Here is an 18,731-nt window from a genome sequence, read left to right on the forward strand (position 1 = left end):
GAAATATTTGCTCCTGCTTGTTAATGAGTTATTATAATTATTTACATAACTCGCGCTTACTTAGAATTTCTATATTCATATTGTTAGCCCTTAGTAAGTGTCAAAGTCGACCCCTCATCACTACTTCTTCGAGGTTAGACTAGATACTTACTAGGTACATGTTGTTTATGTACCCACACTACACTTCTGCACTAATCGTGTAGGATATGAGGCAGGTGCATTTTCTGGCGGTCCTACCGGCGTGCATCCCAGATATCCCGAGGCCTAGTGGTGAGCTACTTCCTGAGCTGTTCCGTAGCACCTAGAGTCTCTGCTTTGCATTTATTTCCGTCTATTTTCATTTCAAACAGTAGCTAGAGTTTTGTATAATCTTTAGTGCTCATACACTTGTGACACCAAGTCTTGGCACATACACTAGCAGTCATATAGTTTTGGATTATTCAATTGTTATGATTGCACTCAACTGCTTTCGTCTATTTATTTACATTTGTTGTTTCTGAACCTTTTAATTGATAGGATTTAATAACTTGAAAACTTATTAAAAGAGACATAACATGGTTTAATTCACTATTGGCTTGCCTAGTAGTAACGTTGGGCACCATTACGGCCTATAGGAGAATTGGGTCATGATAGTGATGGCGCCTAACATGGTACTAGGCAAGCCGACACCTCAAAACATTTCCAACACGTTTAAATGAAAAATGAACTAAACAGGTTTGAATAATTAAAGCTCTCATAAACTGAATAGAAGATTAAACTTAATACGGAAGTTCCCAAAACCAGGGTGTTACTGAGTACATGAGCGTCTATACATCACAAGTCTGAAATACTGTTTATGAAAAACTGAAACTAAATACATAAAGCTGAAAGATAGGGAAGGAGGGTTAAGATCAGCAGACATCGGGCAGGTACCTCGAAATCTCCGAATGACTAAGTTGCTAAGATAATCAGCGCCCACCATAATACCTGGATCTGCACATGAAGTGCAGGATGTAGCGTGAGTACAACCAACTCAGTAAGTAACAAGACTAACTATTGGATTGAAAGTTATGACGAGCTTCACCGTATAGTTCAATTACAGAATTACAGTACAGGAAAGTAGGCATGCTTCCAAGTTCGACAGTTAAAGACAAAATAGTTAAATCATGTCAGGTTGAATTGACAGATATATATATATATGCCAACTGATGTACAGAAAGTAATGAAATCATGTGCATACTCTCAGAGTATCAGCCACTCAAACCTTCCATTCACTCCAACCTCACAGTCACTTATTCCTCAAAGTCACTCCATCCTCACTATCGCTCGGCACTCGCACTCGGCACTTACACTCGCACTCGCACTCAATAGGTACCTGCGCCCACTGTGGATGTGTAGACTCCGGAGGGGCAATTGCAGCCCAAGTGCTAATATAAGCCAATCATGGCATGAATCAATAAACATGTTGCGGCACGCAACCCGATCCCATAAATATCCTCACAATCAGGCTCTCAGCCTCACTCAACCATCAATCTCTCCAGTCTCTCGGGCTCACAAGATTTATGATAATCAGCCCAAACAATGATGATATAATATATCAATAAAGGAAAACAGAGACTGAGATATAATGTGAAAGTAAAAATTGTGACTAAGTACAAAATGGCAATTTAACAGATAATTCAACATGTATAACGGCCTCGGTGCTTCAACAATCTCCCAAACTCAAAATTTGATCCGTTAACCATCTGAAACCAACCCGAGGCCCCAGGGACCTCAACCAAATATACCGACAAGTCCTAAAACACGATATGAACTTAGTCAAGCCTTCAAATCACATCAAACAATGCTAAAACCATGGATCACACATCGATTCAAGCCTGATGAACTTATGAACTTCCAACTTCTACATTCGATGCCAAAACCTATCAAATCAAGTCCGATTGACCTCAAATTTTGCACACAAGTCACAAATGACACAACAAACCTATTACAACTCCGGGAACTCTAATCCGAGCCCGGTAACCACAAAGTTAACTCTCGGTCAAACTTTTATATTTCTAAGCTCCTAATTTTCCAACTTTCGCCATTTCAAGCCTAATTCAACTACGGGCCTCCAAATCACTATCCAGACACACTCCTAAATCCAAAATCACCCAACGGAGCTAACAGAACCATCAAAACTCCATTTCAGAGTCGTTTACTCATAAGTCAATATCTGGTCAACCTTTTCAACTTAAGCTTCCAACCTTGAGACTAAGTGTCTCATCTCATTCCGAAACCTCTCCGGACCCGGACCAACTACCCCGGCAAGTCACATAGCAACTAATAACCATAAAATGAGCATTAAATAGGGCAACGGGGCTACAACCCTCAAATGACCGGCTAGATCGTTACATCCTCCCCCTCTTAAGCAAACGTTCATCCTCGAACGGGTCTAGAAATGTACCTAGAGTCTCAAATAGGCGTGGATATTTGGTCCGCATCTCCCACTCGGTCTCCCAAGTGGCCTTCTCAACTAGCTGACCTCTCCACTGCACCTTCACTGAAACTATGTCCTTTGACCTCAACTTTTGAACCTGCCGACCCAAAATGGTTGCCGGCTCCACATCATAAGTGAAATCACCATCCAACGGAACCGTGCTAAAATACAAAACATGAGACGGATAGCCAACATACTTCCGGAGGTTAAATACATGAAACACCGGATGAACACTCGACAAACTAGGTGGCAAGGCAAGCTTGTAATCCACCTCTCCAATCCTCTAAAGAAACTCAAACAGCCCAATATACCGTGGACTCAACTTGCCCTTCTTCCCTAAACTCATAACACCCTTCATGGATGATACATTGAGCAGTACCTTCTCCCCAACCATGTAAGCAACATCGTGAACCTTCTAATCGGCGTAACTCCTCTGTCTAGACTGCGTCGTGTGAAGCCGATCTTCAATCAATTTAACTTTGTCCAAAGCATCCTGAATAAAGTCAGTTCCCAATAGCCTAGCCTCACCTGGCTCAAACCAACCCACAGGAGACCGACACCGTCTCCCATACAAATCCTCATACGGATCCATCTGAAAGCTCAAATGGTAGCTGTTGTTGTAGGCAAACTCTGTGAGCGGCAAAAACTGATCCCAAGAACCCTCGAAATCTATGACACAAACGCGTAGCATATCCCTCCAATATCTGAATAGTGTGCTCGGACTCTCCGTCCGTCTGAGGGTGAAATGTTATGCTCAACTCAACCTGGGTGCCCAACGCTTGCTGCCCAATGCTTGCTGTACGGCTCTCCAAAACTACGATGTAAACTGCGTGCCTCGATCTGAAATGATGAACAGAGGCACACCATGAAGGTGAACAATCTGGCAGATATAAATCTCAGTCAACCTCTCCGAAGAATAAGTAATCCCAATAAGAATGAAGTGCGCGGACTTGGTCAGCTGATCCACAATCACCCAAATAGCATCAAACTTCCTCGAAGTACGTGGGAGCCCAATTACAAAATCCATGGTGATACACTCCCATTTCCACTCTGGAATCTCAAGCCTCTGAAGCAATCCACCCGGTCTCTGATGCTCATACTTCACTCTCTGACAGTTTAGGCACCGAGCTACAAACCCCACTATATCTTTCTTCATTCTCCTCCACCAATAGTGCTACCTCAAGTCCTGGTACATCTTCACGGCACCTAGATGAATGGAATACCGCGAACTGTGGGCTTCCTCAAGAATCAACTCACGTAGACCATCTACATTTGGCACACAAATCTGACCCTGCATCGTCAACACCCTATCATCCCCAATAGTAACATCCCTGGCATCATCGTGCTGAACCGTGTCCTTAAGGACAAGGAAATAGGGATCATCATACTGGCGCTCTCTGATGCAGTCATATAAGGAAGACCGAGAAACAACACAAGCTAGAACCCGACTGGGCTCCGAAACATCTAATCTCACGAACTAGTTGGACAAGGCCTGAACATCAACTGCAAGTGGTATCTCACCAACATTAATTAATGCAAGGCTACCCATACTCACCGTCTTCCTACTCAAGGCATCGGCCACCACATTGGCCTTCTCGGATGATACAAAATAGTGATGTCATAATTCTTTAGCAGCTCCAACCATCTCCGTTGTCTCAAATTTAGATCCTTTTATTTGAACAAGTGCTGGAGACTCCGATGATCCATAAATACCTCACAAGACACACCGTAGAGATAATGCCTCCAAATCTTAAATGCATGAACGATGGTAGCCAACTACAAATCATGGACATGGTAGTTCTTCTCGTGGGTCTTTAACTGACGAGAAGTAAGCAATTACTCTACCCCCCTGCATCAAGACACACCTAATACCAATTCGAGAAGCATCACAATACACTGTATAAGAGCCTGAAGCTAAAAGCAAAACTAGAACTGGAGTTGTGGTCAAGGCAGTCTTGAGCTTCTAAAGGCTCTTTTCACACTCATCCGACCACCTGAAAGTAGCACCTATCTGGGTCAATTTGATCAAAGGCTATGCAATAGACGAGAAACCCTCCATGAAGCGACGATAATAACCGGCCAAGACGAGAAAGCTTTGAATCTCTGTAGATGTGGACGGTCTGGGCCAACTCTGAACTGCCTCTATCTTCTTCAGATCCACCTTAATCCCATCACTGGACACCACGTTCCCCAAGAATGGCACCGAACTAAGCCAAAATTCTCACTTTGAGAACTTGGCATAAAGCTTCTCCTCCTTTAACCGTTGCAACACAATCCTCAAATGTTGAGCATATTCCTCCTGGCTAGGAGAGTACACCAGGAACTCATAATGACCATAACGGGTCCTGAATGCCATCTTTAGAATATCCAAGTCCCGAATCTTCAACTGGTGATACCCAGACCTCAAATCAATCTTAGAGAACACCCTCGCTCCCTGAAGCTGGTCAAATAGATCATCAATGTGCGGCAAAAGATACTTGTTCTTGATTGTAACTTTGTTCAACTGCCTATAGTCGATGCACATCCGTATAGTACCATCCTTCTTCACAAACAGAACTGGTGTACCCCAAGGTGACACACTAGGCCTAATAAATCCCTTATCAAGAAGTTTCTGAAGTTGTCTTTCAATTCCTTCAACTCAGCTGGTGCCATACCATATGGAGTAATGGAAATGGGCTGAGTGCCCGGCACCAAGTCAATACCAAAGTCAATATCCCTGTCGGGCGGCATGTCCGGCAGGTCTGTAGGAAATACATCCGTAAAGTCTCTCACCACTGGAACATAATCCATAGCAGGAGTATCAGTACCAACATCCCTCACAAAGGCTAAATATGACAGACATCCCTTCCCAACCATCCGTTGGGCCTTCAAATAAGAAATCACCCTCCTAGAAGAAATCACTATGTATACATGTGTATGTGATACATGCTTGATATATGTGTCGCAAAAGAATATTTTGAACTCGATTTTAACTACGAATTTTGATACCAAAACACAAATCACCTCCAATCTTCCTCAAATTTTGTATATTGGCTCATCTATATATTTTCAATGAATTTCAACAATACTCATGGAAAAAGGTCCTTTTTTTGCTTAGATTTTTGGAATCTCTATATTTGTTTTTTGTATTTCTTCACCTTGTTTGCTACCTAATCCATGAAACTTCCTTTCCGTCTTGTATCTAATATTGCTGATCACACTTAAAAATATGGAAGAAGATTTTTGCATGTGATTCTTGGAGAGGAAGAATCTTATTTATTTGAGTTTTTAATTTTATATGTACTTGGCTAGTTTTGGTAAGTGCATGATTAATGACTAGAGGTAGGTAAGTTAGGATTTATTTGGGATATTTCTTTAAGATTCCCTAGAAATTACAAAGAACTCTACAACTAATTGAGAAATTAATTTAAATAGTCACCCCCAAAAAATAATAGCCGATAAATATAGATGTTGTACATAGTTTGTATATAATATATGAATATTGGTTAGAGGAGATAAATATTTTTGACTGAGTGACCATGAATTCTTACGTGATCTAGGAGCGGTTCCAGTGTGGTTTGCGGCCTTTTCTTGGTTTCAACCTTATGTCTATTATAGAAAAATGACACTGTATAGCCGCTCTAAAAATAATAGTCGAACAATATATTTTGTTTTATAAATATATACATTACGTATGTTATATACAAAAATTATACAAATTTTATACACTTTTTCAGCTACCGAATATGAGAAATTTTAAACGCGGGCTAAAAAAGAAAAAAGCCCAGCTATTATTACCCATATAATTTCTATTCATGGTTAGAAAGATTGAGGAATTGATGTCTATATTAACAATTAAAATTATATGAATGACTTCTTACTCTAACCAAGCCATTCTCTTTCGGAACCCAAGAAATAATTATTTTGTTTTTATTTTTGCAAATTGTTAGGTGTTTATTCTGATTTTTTTATTTCTTGGGGGAAGGGAAACATATTTATCATAATTATTTTTTTCCTAAAAGAAAATTATAATTTTCTCATATTTGGCTAGTTTCACTTCATATTTTATGACTTGTACGTGTGGTCGGAATTAAATTTCGGGAGGTTTGGATTTGATTCGGATGGAAAATTCTCATTTCGGAAGCTTCAGGTTGGAAGAGTTGACCAAAGTTTGACTTTTGCGTAAACGACTTCGGAATCGGGATTTAAAAGTTTCAATAGGTTCGTATGATGATTTTGGACTTGGGCGTATGTTCGGGTTGAGTATCGAGTGATCCGGGAGCATTTCAGTGTTTATTGTGGAAAGTTAGCAATTAGAAAATTTTAGAATTTCCTAAGTTTGGTTTGAAGTGGAATTTGGTAATATCGATGTCCGTTTGGGATCTGAGACTTGGAATAGGTCCGTATCATGATTTATGACTTGTACTTAAAGTTTGGCATCATCCCAGAATATTTAAGTGTAATTCAGGCGCGTTCGTCGTAGTTTGAATGTTTGAAGGTTAAAGGAGGATTTGATCATTGATTCACGGTTTTGGTGTTGTTTGGTGTGATTTGTGGCCTCGAACATGTTCGTGTTATATTTTGGGACTGGTTTGTGTAATTGGATGAGGTCCCGAGGGCCTCGGGTGTGTTTCCGATGTGTTTGGGTTGTGTCGCACTCTTAATTGATGTTACAACATCATTTCTTGGGTATAAAGGATACTATATTGAGAAAAAGACCTTTGATTTGTGATTTTATTGAACCATTAGATCCGTATCATAATTACAGAGTCATAGCAACAAGAATCATCAAATTTCGATGTCGTATGCGAGAGTTATGATCATTTCCGTGTCGGGAAAGATTGCCGGTGTTGGTGGTGCTCAGGTATCGCAATTGCGAACATTTGTTCTCAATTACGAAATTTGTAGATTTTTGCGTTGGTTCGCAATTGCGAAGCCTATAGATTTTTGCCTTGGTTCGCAATTGCAAAGTCTGTAAATTTTTGCCTTGGTTCGCAATTACGAACACTTCTCCGCAATTGCGAGGGTCCGCAAATGCGAACCCTGTGTCGCAAATGCGACATCTGCACCTAGTAAATGGGCCGAGAGATGGGATTTTGGAGACATTCTCTCATTTTTGGAATCCTTAGCTCGGTATGAGGCGATTTTGAAGAGAGATTTTCATCTACAATCTTTGGGTAAGTAATTTTGTTCAATTTCCAACTAATTTAAATGGATTGTATATAGATTTTAACATGGAATTGGTGGAAATTGTGGGATTTGTGAAGAAAATCCTAGAAATTGTATTTTTGGATTTTGACCACGAAATTGGACATGGAATTTGGAATAAATTATATATTTGAGTTTGTGATGTTATGGGTAAAGTTTATCTTCGAAAAGTTTCAAAATCCGGGCATGTGGGACCGAGGGTTGACATTATTGACTTTTCGAGCAGAGTTGAAAATTGTTATAAATTGATTAATTATAAGTATTGGAGTACATTTTGATTGATTTGCACATTGCTTGACTAGTTTCAGATCGTTTGTCTTTGAGTTGAGGTGTTAGAGAGGCAATAGAGTCGGTTATGAAACTTCGGAGCGAGGTAAGTCTCTTGTCTAACCCTATGAGGGGTAAATTACCTCGTAGGTGTTATATTCTCATGTGCTACATGTTGTGGGAGCTACACACGTATGAGGTGATGAGTCTCCGTATGTATGCTAGGATTCCTGATTTGTCCGGGTAGACTTAGGTTTATGCCGTGCTTTAATTGTACTATTTGAGTTATCCTTGCTTGTTTAATTCCTTTATTTTATGTTAGGACTTGAGACTAGGCTTGCGTAGAGTGATAGACTCGCTATTGTAAGAGATTTGGCGAGCTACATGATTAGCCGCGGAATAATTGTGCTTCCATTACGAATTTCTCTCGCATTGTACGTTTTCATTGAAAAGCTTCTTTAAATTTCATAACTCACACGTATGTTTGTGAGTGAGGTCAAGGACCTGTTAAAGCTTCTTCTTCTAATAGGATCGGGCCGTTAGCCTCGGCATTTCTATAAATATTCTTATGGGATTGGGTCGTTCGCCTTGGCAGCTTCATGAAACACTCTTATAGAATCGGTTTGTTCGCCTCGGCATTGTCATGCATAATATTGGACAAGAAGCCATCGTATCCATGAGGTTTCCTGATTTGAGTTGCGACGACCTATCTGGTGGGAACCATTTTACATATATACTCTGCTTGAGGAGGTGACCGATAATTGAGAGCCTAAGTTTACTGTTCAGAGCAGGATTGTACCACGTACCGATATTTGTTTATACTGTTTATTTACCTTGCCTCATATTTGTTTACTTCCTACTGTATTTGAGTTATTAGACCACTAGTAAGTGTCATTGTCGACCCCTCATCACTACTTCTTCGGGGTTAGGCTAGGTACTTACTAGATACGCATTGATTTACGTACTCATGCTACACTTGCTGCACTTATTGTGCAGGTATATAAATGTCTGGTGGTCTTTGGGGCGCAAAGGCGCAGTTATTGCGGGGACTTCACGGTGAGCTGCATTCCATGTTACGACCCGCAGCATACGGAGTCTCTATCTTAATTAGTTACATTATCCTGTCTATTTTGTACTCCAGACAGATGTTGTATTGTTATTGCACATTGTAGTATATGTTCATGCACTTGTGACACCGGGTTTTGGGGGTTCCTAGTTGGATGTTCATTATTGTAGTTCATGCTATTATTACCATTTCACCTTGTAATTTATATTTTGATACAGGATTTGGTAAAGAAAATCACAGGTTTCTACGAGTACCAGATTTCGCTCTATTTATTTAATGGGATTTATGATTTTAAAAATAATGAAATGAGTAATTAAGTTGATAATTCACTGTTGGCTTTCCTGACGGAGACGTTGGGCGCCATCACGGCCTATAGTGGATTTTGGGTCGTGATAGCTTGGTAAAAGATCGATAGGTTCACTTAGGTCTCACGATTCATGGTCAAGTCTAGTAGAGACTTGCGGATCGGTATAGAGACGTATGTACTTATCTTTGAGAGGCTACAGGTCTTTCTAGGAGCACTTCCCTTCTTGAGTCCACGTTGTGCGATATGATTCCATTCAAGCTAATGCCTTCATTTTCTTCATACTCATTCTTATGTGGTGTGGAGTGCTTGTTATCAATTGGATTCCGATGAGTTATTAAGATGCTACAGATGCGGTGCAGGATGCTTTTCCCTGCGAATGCGGGCAGACCATTATCGTAGCCTTGTGGAGGAGTATTCTGTCATTTCAGCCCAGTGTTCATGGTTCCAGAGAGATGATCTCTGAGGTGGTTTCTATTCTTAGGAAATTTTGAATGCAGCGAGAAGGACTTGATAACATATTGTTGGACCTTCGGGTGATGTTAATGAATGAAGGGATTCTTATGGCTGGCGGATCAGTGTGGACGTATGGAGATTAACTGATTTCATGATGGATATCACTATAGCAAAAAAGTTGGAGGAGATTGATACGAGGCTACACAGGTGGGCTATCTCCGATGAGCAGGTTAGTGGTTGTGTGGTTTTGATGAGGTTCCTAGGAAGAATTATACTTTCTGCCTAACATGGGATGCATGTACTACGATATGAGCTTGGATCGCTTGGAGAAGATGGTATGACTGTTAAGAGGTCGAGTGTGTAATTGTGGATGATAATTCGGGATGTGTTATGATTAGTCTAACAAGAACTTATTGAAAGTTTCCATGTGCTAGCAGAGCACTAGAGTTTGGTTATATATTCGGGACCAGGTCAGAGTGGGGGACTCTCAATAATGGTTCTAGTGGGTGCAAGAATTAAAGTGCATTGTTTAAAGATATTGGGTTTGTTATGTGGATGAGGACTAGGTTTTGCTGCAGAGTGTGGAGAATACTTGGGGAATTTCTATGTTATCATCGGGTCTATGGTGCGGTGTTAGATAAATGGGAGAAAGAGCTTCGATTCACAGGGGGGTCTTTCAGAACGGGTGTATCAGTTAGGAATACTATTGAGTGTATAAGGAGAGTGTGAGATGGCTGATGGGTATTGAGACGATGTGGTCTCGTGATTTGGGTCATTCGGGATGAGTCTTGTTTGCGGCATGTTATGTGTTTGAATGGAGCTATTATTACTTCTAAGTCAAGTCAAGAGTAAATTGGAAGAAGTTGGGTCAGTTAGCAATGGTTTAAATCAACATGGTTGTGGAAATAATCAGTTCCTTCTATGTGTTAAGGATATATAGGTGATTCGTGGTTGTACGTGCAGGCTTGACAACCACCGTAATTGGATTAATTTGGAAGTAGTTGATTCTGATGGCCTTATTATATGCAAATAAATTCCATAAGAATTATGGTGCTTTAGACCACAACTTGAGGTTTGCTTTTCTGCAATTATGGAAATCTGATTGCGTGTTGTAATTGTTCTTCAGAAATAAGTGGAGTGAAAGGGTTTCTAGCCGATGAAGTATGTATTCTACTGGTGGTTCGGGGGTTATGATGAAATTCTTGGACTCTCGCATAGCGTCAGGATTGATGCAGTGAGCGGTATAGTAATGGGAAGTTGGGCTCAAGGTTTCGGTTCGGTTTCGATAAGAATGTCACGAGCTCGGAGGAGCACGAGAACATTTCAGATGTTCGGAATATGCTGACACTATTTTCGGGTAGCCTGAGAATGGTCTGTTTTATGGTAGGAGTGTTGGTATTGAAATGCGGATGCTAGGCCAGTATTATAGAAATAGCATGGTCGATGGCCATCAATGTTCAGATTTACTACCTGGTACGTAGGTTGTGGGAGTATATCCCATGGGAAGATCGTATAAGTGTGACGTGTTAGTCATTCAATTGTTAGAGATTTAAACCAGGTATGGAGATTTTGGTAATGTCACCAATGGGAGAGGTTATGACTAAGAGGCGCTCTATTCCTTTGGTTTTGTACTGTGGGAGTTTGTTCCGGATTTGACGGTTGCTCTTATGTGTCATAAATAGGGTCATTGAGGATTCTTTGAAGGTTATTGGCCTAAAATGAAATCGGTTTAAGGTCCGCTAGTAGATCTAATGTGAATGTATGCACGTCAGGTCGTATGTGTTCATTCAACATAGCACTGTTTATGGAGGAGTCTTCGGGTGTTGTGGTCCTATGTAGTTTTTCGTTATTGCACCTTGGTCGAGCTCGCGTTTTGTGGTGCATGGCGCTATCCGTCTCCCCAGAGTCGTATTTATGCACTTGGCGTGCTTGTGGCCGATATTCGGGTATTTAGTAGGTATAAGCATTATGGCTTGATGGGTATTTCCTTGTTTATTTTCATGTATGGATCTGGTGGCACACCGCCACGGGTATATTATTTGGATCGGGTTGCACACCGCAACGGTATCATATGTGGATTGGGTTGCACGCCGCAATAGTGAGACATTGAGTACGATTCCCTATACTTATTTCTGTGTATTTTGGTTTTCATTCGCTGAGAAGGGTTCATAGCATCTTTTCGGCTTTTTTATTCGTTACGCGGCTGGGTAGTTCTTTCCCAGGATTCGTTCTTCCTTATGTGTCATATTCAAGTTGTGGCTTGTTGGGGCACGTATGGCGTCATATGAGATCTTGGTCCGTGAGACGAGGTTATTGGACCTGAAATCGGTGCGATCAGATTTATGTAAGGTATATTAAAGGGAAAATGTCACTATTCAGTTCAGAATGAGGTAATGGTTCTTGTCGAGCAGAGGAACTCCTTAAGTTATTGATTTAACGGGTGGTTATGAATTCTTGCTCATCTTTTTCGTCATTGTAGTATTGTGAGGGTTGAGATCGGGCTTAGATGTGTTATAATGTATACTAGGGGTGTCGGGTCAAGGAATTTGTAGTTGTTGAGCTTGGAACAGGTTACCATGGGCAATTGAGTTATCCGGTGCATTGTGTGATGTCAGAGTGGGTGCATGATCATGTGTGGGTTCAGCATGTGGAGATTAATACGATGTTCGTATGTTAGAATCAAGTCTTGTAGAGAAATTCGGAGGTTGAAATTTGGTCCTAAGACTTATTGACCTAAAACAAAAAGGGGGATCTTTAGTCTAGCTTGAGCAAATGTTTTCACTTGGGTTGTGGTTGAACAGGTAGGTGCACAAGGTATTGAGCAGTGATTTTGAGGCAACTCTGGAACGATTCTTGGCACGTTCGAGGACAAACTTCTGTTTAAGTGGAGGAGAATGTAACGACCCGATTGGTCATTTTAAGCTCTAGAAGGTCGTTCTACGGTTTGAGACCTTGAGTAGCTTCACTTCATGTTTTATGACTTGTACGTGTGGTCGGAATTAAATTTTGGGAGGTTCAGAGTTGATTCAGATGGAAAATTCTCAATTCGAAAGCTTTAAGTTGGAAGAGTTGACCAAAGTTTAACTTTTGAGTAAACAACCTCGAAATCAGGATTTGAAGGTTCCAATAGGTTCGTATGATAATTTTGGACTTGGAAAGTTGGCAATTCGAAGGTTTTAGAATTTCCTAAATTTGGTTTGAAGTGGACTTTGGTATTAGCGATGTCCGTTTGGGGTTCTGAGCCTTGAAATAGGTTCGTATCATAATTTATGACTTGTACGTAATGTTTGACGTCATTCCAGAATGTTTAAGTATAATTCGTATGCATTCATCGAGGTTAGAATGTTTGAAAGTTAAAAGGAGGATTTGATCATCGATTTATGGTTTTGGTGTTGTTTGGTGTGATTTGAGGCCTCGAGCAGGTTTGTGTTATGTTTTGGGACTGGTTTTTGTAATTGGACGGGATCTCGGGTGCCTCGGGTGTGTTGCAGATGTGTTTGGGTTGTGTCCCACTCTTATTTAATGTTTCAACATTGTGTTCTTGGGTATAAAATATACTATATTGAGCAAAGAACCTTTGATTTGTGATTTGATCAAACAAAGAGATCTGTATCGTAATTACAGAGTCATAGCAATAAGAATCATCAAATTTCGATGTCGTGTGAAAGAGTTATACCCATTTTTCGTGTCGGAAAAGATTGCTGGTGTTGCTGGTGCTCAGGTATCGCAATTGCGAACATTTGTTCACAATTGCAAAGATTGTAGATTTTTGCAGATTTTTGTCTTGGTTCGCAATTGCGAAGTCTGTAGATTTTTGCCTTGGTCTGCAATTGCGAACACTTGTCTGCAATAGCGAGGGCCCGCAAATGCAAATAGTGTGCCGCAAATGTGACATCTGCACCTGGTAAAATGGTTGGGAGACGGGATTTTGGAGACATTCTCTCATTTTTGGAACCCTAGGCTCGGTAGGAGGCAATTTTGAAGAGGTATTTTCATCTTCGATCTTTGGGTAAGTAATTTTGTTCAATTTCCAACTATTTTACATGGCTTATATACAGAATTTAACATGGAATTAGTGGAAATTATGGGATTTTCAAAGAAAAACCTAAAAATTATATTTTTGGATTTTGACCACGAAATTGGACATGGAATTTGGAATAAATTATATATTTCAGTTCGTGATGTTATGGGTAAAGTTTATCTTCAAAACGTTTTGAAATCCGGGCAGGTGGACCTGAGGGTTGACTTTATTGACTTTTTCGAGCGGAGTTGGGAATTGTTATAAATTGATTAATTATAAGCATTGAAGTATATTTTGATTGATTTTCACATTGTTTGACTAGTTTCGGATCGTTTGGCTTTGACTGGAGGTGCTAAAGAGGCATTGGAGTTAGTTATGGAACTTCGGAGCGAGGTAAGTCTCTTGTTAACCCTGTGAGGGGAAAATTACCCCATAGGTGTTATATTCTTATGTGCTACATGTCGTGGGAGCTACGCACGTATGAGGTGATGAGTGTCCGTGCATATGCTAGGATTTCGGATTTGTTCAGGTAGACTTAGGTTTACGCCATGCTTTAATTGTACAATTTGAGTTATCCTTGCCTGTTTAATTACTTTATTTTACGTTACGACTTGAGACTAGGCTTGCGTAAAGTGATAGACTCGCTATTGTAGGAGATTTGACGAGCTACTTGATTAGCCGCGGAATAATTGTGCTTCCCTTACGAATTTCTCTCGCGTTGTGCGTTTTCATCGAAAAGCTTCTTTAAATTTCATAACTCACACGTATAATTGTTAGTGGGGTCAAGGATCCATTAAAGCTTCTTATTATTATGGGATCGGGCCATTCTCCTCGGCAGGATTATGTACCACACTCTTATGGGATCGGGTGATTCGCCTCGGCAGGATTATGTACCACATTCTTATGGGATCGGGTCGTTCGCTTCGGCAGGATAATATACACTCTCTTATGGAATCGGGTCGTTTTCCTCGACAGTATCATATGCTTATGGGATCGGGCCGTTTTCCTTGGCAATATCATATTTTTATGGGAGCAGGACGTTTTCCTCGGCAATATCATATTCGAATGGGATCGGGTTGTTCACCTCAGCATTTCTATAACTACTCTTATGGGATCGGGCTGTTCGTCTCGGCAACTTCATGAAACACTCTTATGGGATCGGGCCGTTCGCCTCGACAGCTTTGTGCGTAATATCTGACAAGAAGCCATCGTATGCGTGAGTTTTCCTGATTTGAGTTGTGACGACCTATTTTGTGGAACCATTTTACATATATACTCCGGTTTAGGAGGTGACTGATAATTGAGAGCTTGAGTTTACTGTTTAGAGGAGGATTGTACCCCGTACCTATATTTATTTATACTGTTTATTTACCTTGCCTCATATTTGTTTACTTCCTACTGTATTTGATTTATTGGACCACTAGTAAGTGTCGATGTCGGCCCCCGTCACTACTTCTCCGGGGTTAGGCTAGATACGTATTGGGTACGCATTGATTTACATATTCATGCTACACTTGCTGCACTTATTGTGCGGGTATATATATGTCTAGTGGTCGTTGGGGCGCAAAGTCGCGGCTATTGCGGGGACTTCATGGTGAGCTGCATTCCATGTTACGACCCCCAACATACGGAGTTTCCATATTAATTAGTTACATTATCCTGTCTATTTTATACACCAGACATATGTTTTATTGTTATTGTACTTTTTAGTAGATGCTCATGCACCTGCAACACCGGGTTTTGGGGGTTCCTAGTAGATGTTCATTATGGTACTTCATGTTATTATTATCATTTCACCTTTTAATTTATATTTTATACGGGATTTGGTAAAGAAAATCATAGATTTCTACGATTACCAAATTTCACTCTATTTATTTAATGGGATTTATGATTTTAAAAATAATGAAATGAGTAATTAAGTTGATAATTCACTGTTGGCTTGCCTGACGGCGATGTTGGTTGCCATCATGGCCTATAGTGGATTTTGGGTCGTGGCAAAGGGTAACATATTTATCATAATTATTTTTTTCCTAAAATAAAATTATAATTTTCTCATATTTGACTAGTCCTTTTCATTGATGAAAAGGTTTGAACATTTTAAATTAAGTATTTTTTCTTCTTATTTAGTAGCATCCACATTGTAGCCACAAGGGGTTTGAGATTGTTGTTTAGCGGGATAATTTTTGAGACAAGTGTTATCCTACCACTTGTCTGTGCCTATTTGTGAGGTTGTTCTCTTGATATTTTGTACTTTCTTTTATATAGTGGATAGTTCATCTCCGCCTGTGGATGTAGGTCAACTGACATACCATATTATATATTTGTGTCTCTTTTGTTATATTTCTCAATTGGTATATGATGTATTGTTGTTAAAGCTATTCTTTGTTAGCTTCCACATGACACTTGAATATTTCGATCCTAACAAGTGATATCAGAGTGTCACGACCCAAAACTCGACCTATCGTGATGGCGCCTATCATGATACTAGACAAGCCAACAACTCATACATACCAACTCTTTCAAAGTCAAAATATACTAAAGCAGATTTAAATAAGTGAGAATTTCATAAAAACCGGATGAAAACATCACAACACAATATAGAAGTTTCCCAAAACCCGGGTATCACTGAGTACATGAGCATCTATACAATCACAAAGTCTGATACACCGTCTAAGAAAAACATAAACTAAATAAGTAAACTGAGGGATAGGGGAGGAGAGTCAAGGTCTGTTGACGCCAGGGCAGCTACCTCGATCTCTAAATGGCTGGAAACTCTGAGATCAACAATCACCGTGCCCGAAAATACCTGGATCTGCACACGAAGTGTAGGGTGTAGCGTGAGTATAACCAACTCAATAAGTAACAATTCTAGCCTATGGGCTGAAAGCAGTGACGAGCCTTACAGGTATTGTCCAATTACAGAAATACAATATAGAAATATAGACATGCTTCCAAATTTAATAGATAAAGCCCAAACAGGTAAGATATGTCTAGTACAACTGAGATAAGAGATGATACATTTCGATATCTACATGTCAATTATGTATGCCAACTAAAGTACAAAACAGTGATGAAATTATATGCATACTCTCAGAGTATCAATCACTCAATACTCCCATTCACTCCATCCTCACAGTCACTCATTCCTCACAGTCACTCCATCCTCATAGTCACTCAATCCTCGGCACTCGCACTCGCACTCGCACTCAGTAGGTACCCACGCTCACTATGGGTGTGCAGACTCTGGGGAGGCAGATCCATCACTATAATAAGCCAATCATGGAATGAATCAATAAAGCATGCTGCGGCGTACAGCCCGATCCCATAAATATCCTCACAATCAGGCCCTCGGCCTCACTCAATCATCAATCTCTCCAGTCTCTCGGGCTCCCAAGAATCATGATAATCAGCCCAAACCATGATGATATAATGTATAAATAAATGGCAACAGAGACTGAGATATGATATGCAAATAACAGTTGTGACTGAGTATATAATTGCAAATTAAGCAAATAATTAAACATGTAACACGACCTCCGTAGGTCCCAACAGTACCAACATGTAGCCTAAGCATGATTTCTAACATGACTTGCAGCTCAATTTCCTTAACACATGGATAATATATGGATAACGACAAGATTGTTCAACTATACAGTTCCACGGAATCGACAAAGTCACAATTCCTATAGTGCACGCCCACGTGCCCGTCGCCTAGCATGTGAGTCACCTCAATACCAATCACATAACACGTAATTCGGGGTTTCATACCCTCAGAACCAAGTTTATAAGTGTTACTTACCTCAAACAGTGCAAATATCTACTCCAATAGGCCCTTGCATCGTGAATCGGCCTCTGAATGCCTCAAATCTAGCCACAAACAATTCGATACGATCAACTCAAGCTATAGGAATTAATTCCATATGAAAATAGTAAGTTCTTAATTAAAAGTCAAAAAGGTAAACTCAAAAGTTGACCCCTGGGCCCACGCCTCAGAATTCGATAAACGTTACAAAATTTGGTAGCCCATTCAACCACGAGTCCAACCATACCAATTTACAAAAGTCTGACACCAACTAGTCACTCAAATCCCAAAATTTAACTCTCCAAATCCCTAGCCTCAAACTCCCAAAATTCTACCTCAAAAACACACAAACTAGGTGGGAAGTTCAATGGGGAAATAATATTATTGAATATAAATGATCACAAGTGACTTACCTCACAAAGCCCTAGAAATCCCTCTCAAAAATCGCGTTAGTCTGAGCTTGATATGTCCAAAATGACTGAAAATCATGAAACCCTCAATTAAATATTCTGCCCAGTGCTTTCTCACCTGCGCTCAACTTGACCGCGCCTGCGGTTTTGCTTTTGCGTTCTGCGATTGCCCATGCGCAGATGCGCATCCGCATACCTGCGGACAAACCGTCGTACCTGCGACCACTTCCCAGCTTCGCCAAAACTGCATCTGCGACCTATACTTCGCTTCTGCAGCCATGCACCAGCAACCAAAACTCTGCAGGTGCCATCGCACCTGACCTGGTGCACTTCAGCAATCCTTCTTTTTTTTAAAAAAAATCCCTCCCAAATTAGGAGGATCTATAGTGTTTTCACACTTCCCCTCCAGCGTGACTCGAACCCAGGACCTAACGATCGTGGGTGGAGGTTCTTTACCAACTGAGCAAGCCTCACTTGTCCTTCAGCAATCCTTCAATTCCAAACTTCGATCCGTTAACCATCTGAACTCCACCCAAGGCCCCCGCGACCTCAACCAAACATAACAACAAGTCCTAAAATACGATACGAACGTAGTCAAAGCCTCAAATCACATCAAAGCACATCAAAAAAATGAATCACACCTCAATTCAAGCCTAATGAAAACTAAAACATTCCAACTTCCATAACTGATGCCGAAACCTATCAAATCAAGTCTGATTGACCTCAAATTTTACACAGAAGTCATAAATGACACAATGGA

Source organism: Nicotiana tabacum, chromosome 15 (assembly GCF_000715075.1).
Source record: "Nicotiana tabacum cultivar K326 chromosome 15, ASM71507v2, whole genome shotgun sequence".
NCBI classification, from domain to species: Eukaryota; Viridiplantae; Streptophyta; class Magnoliopsida; order Solanales; family Solanaceae; genus Nicotiana; species Nicotiana tabacum.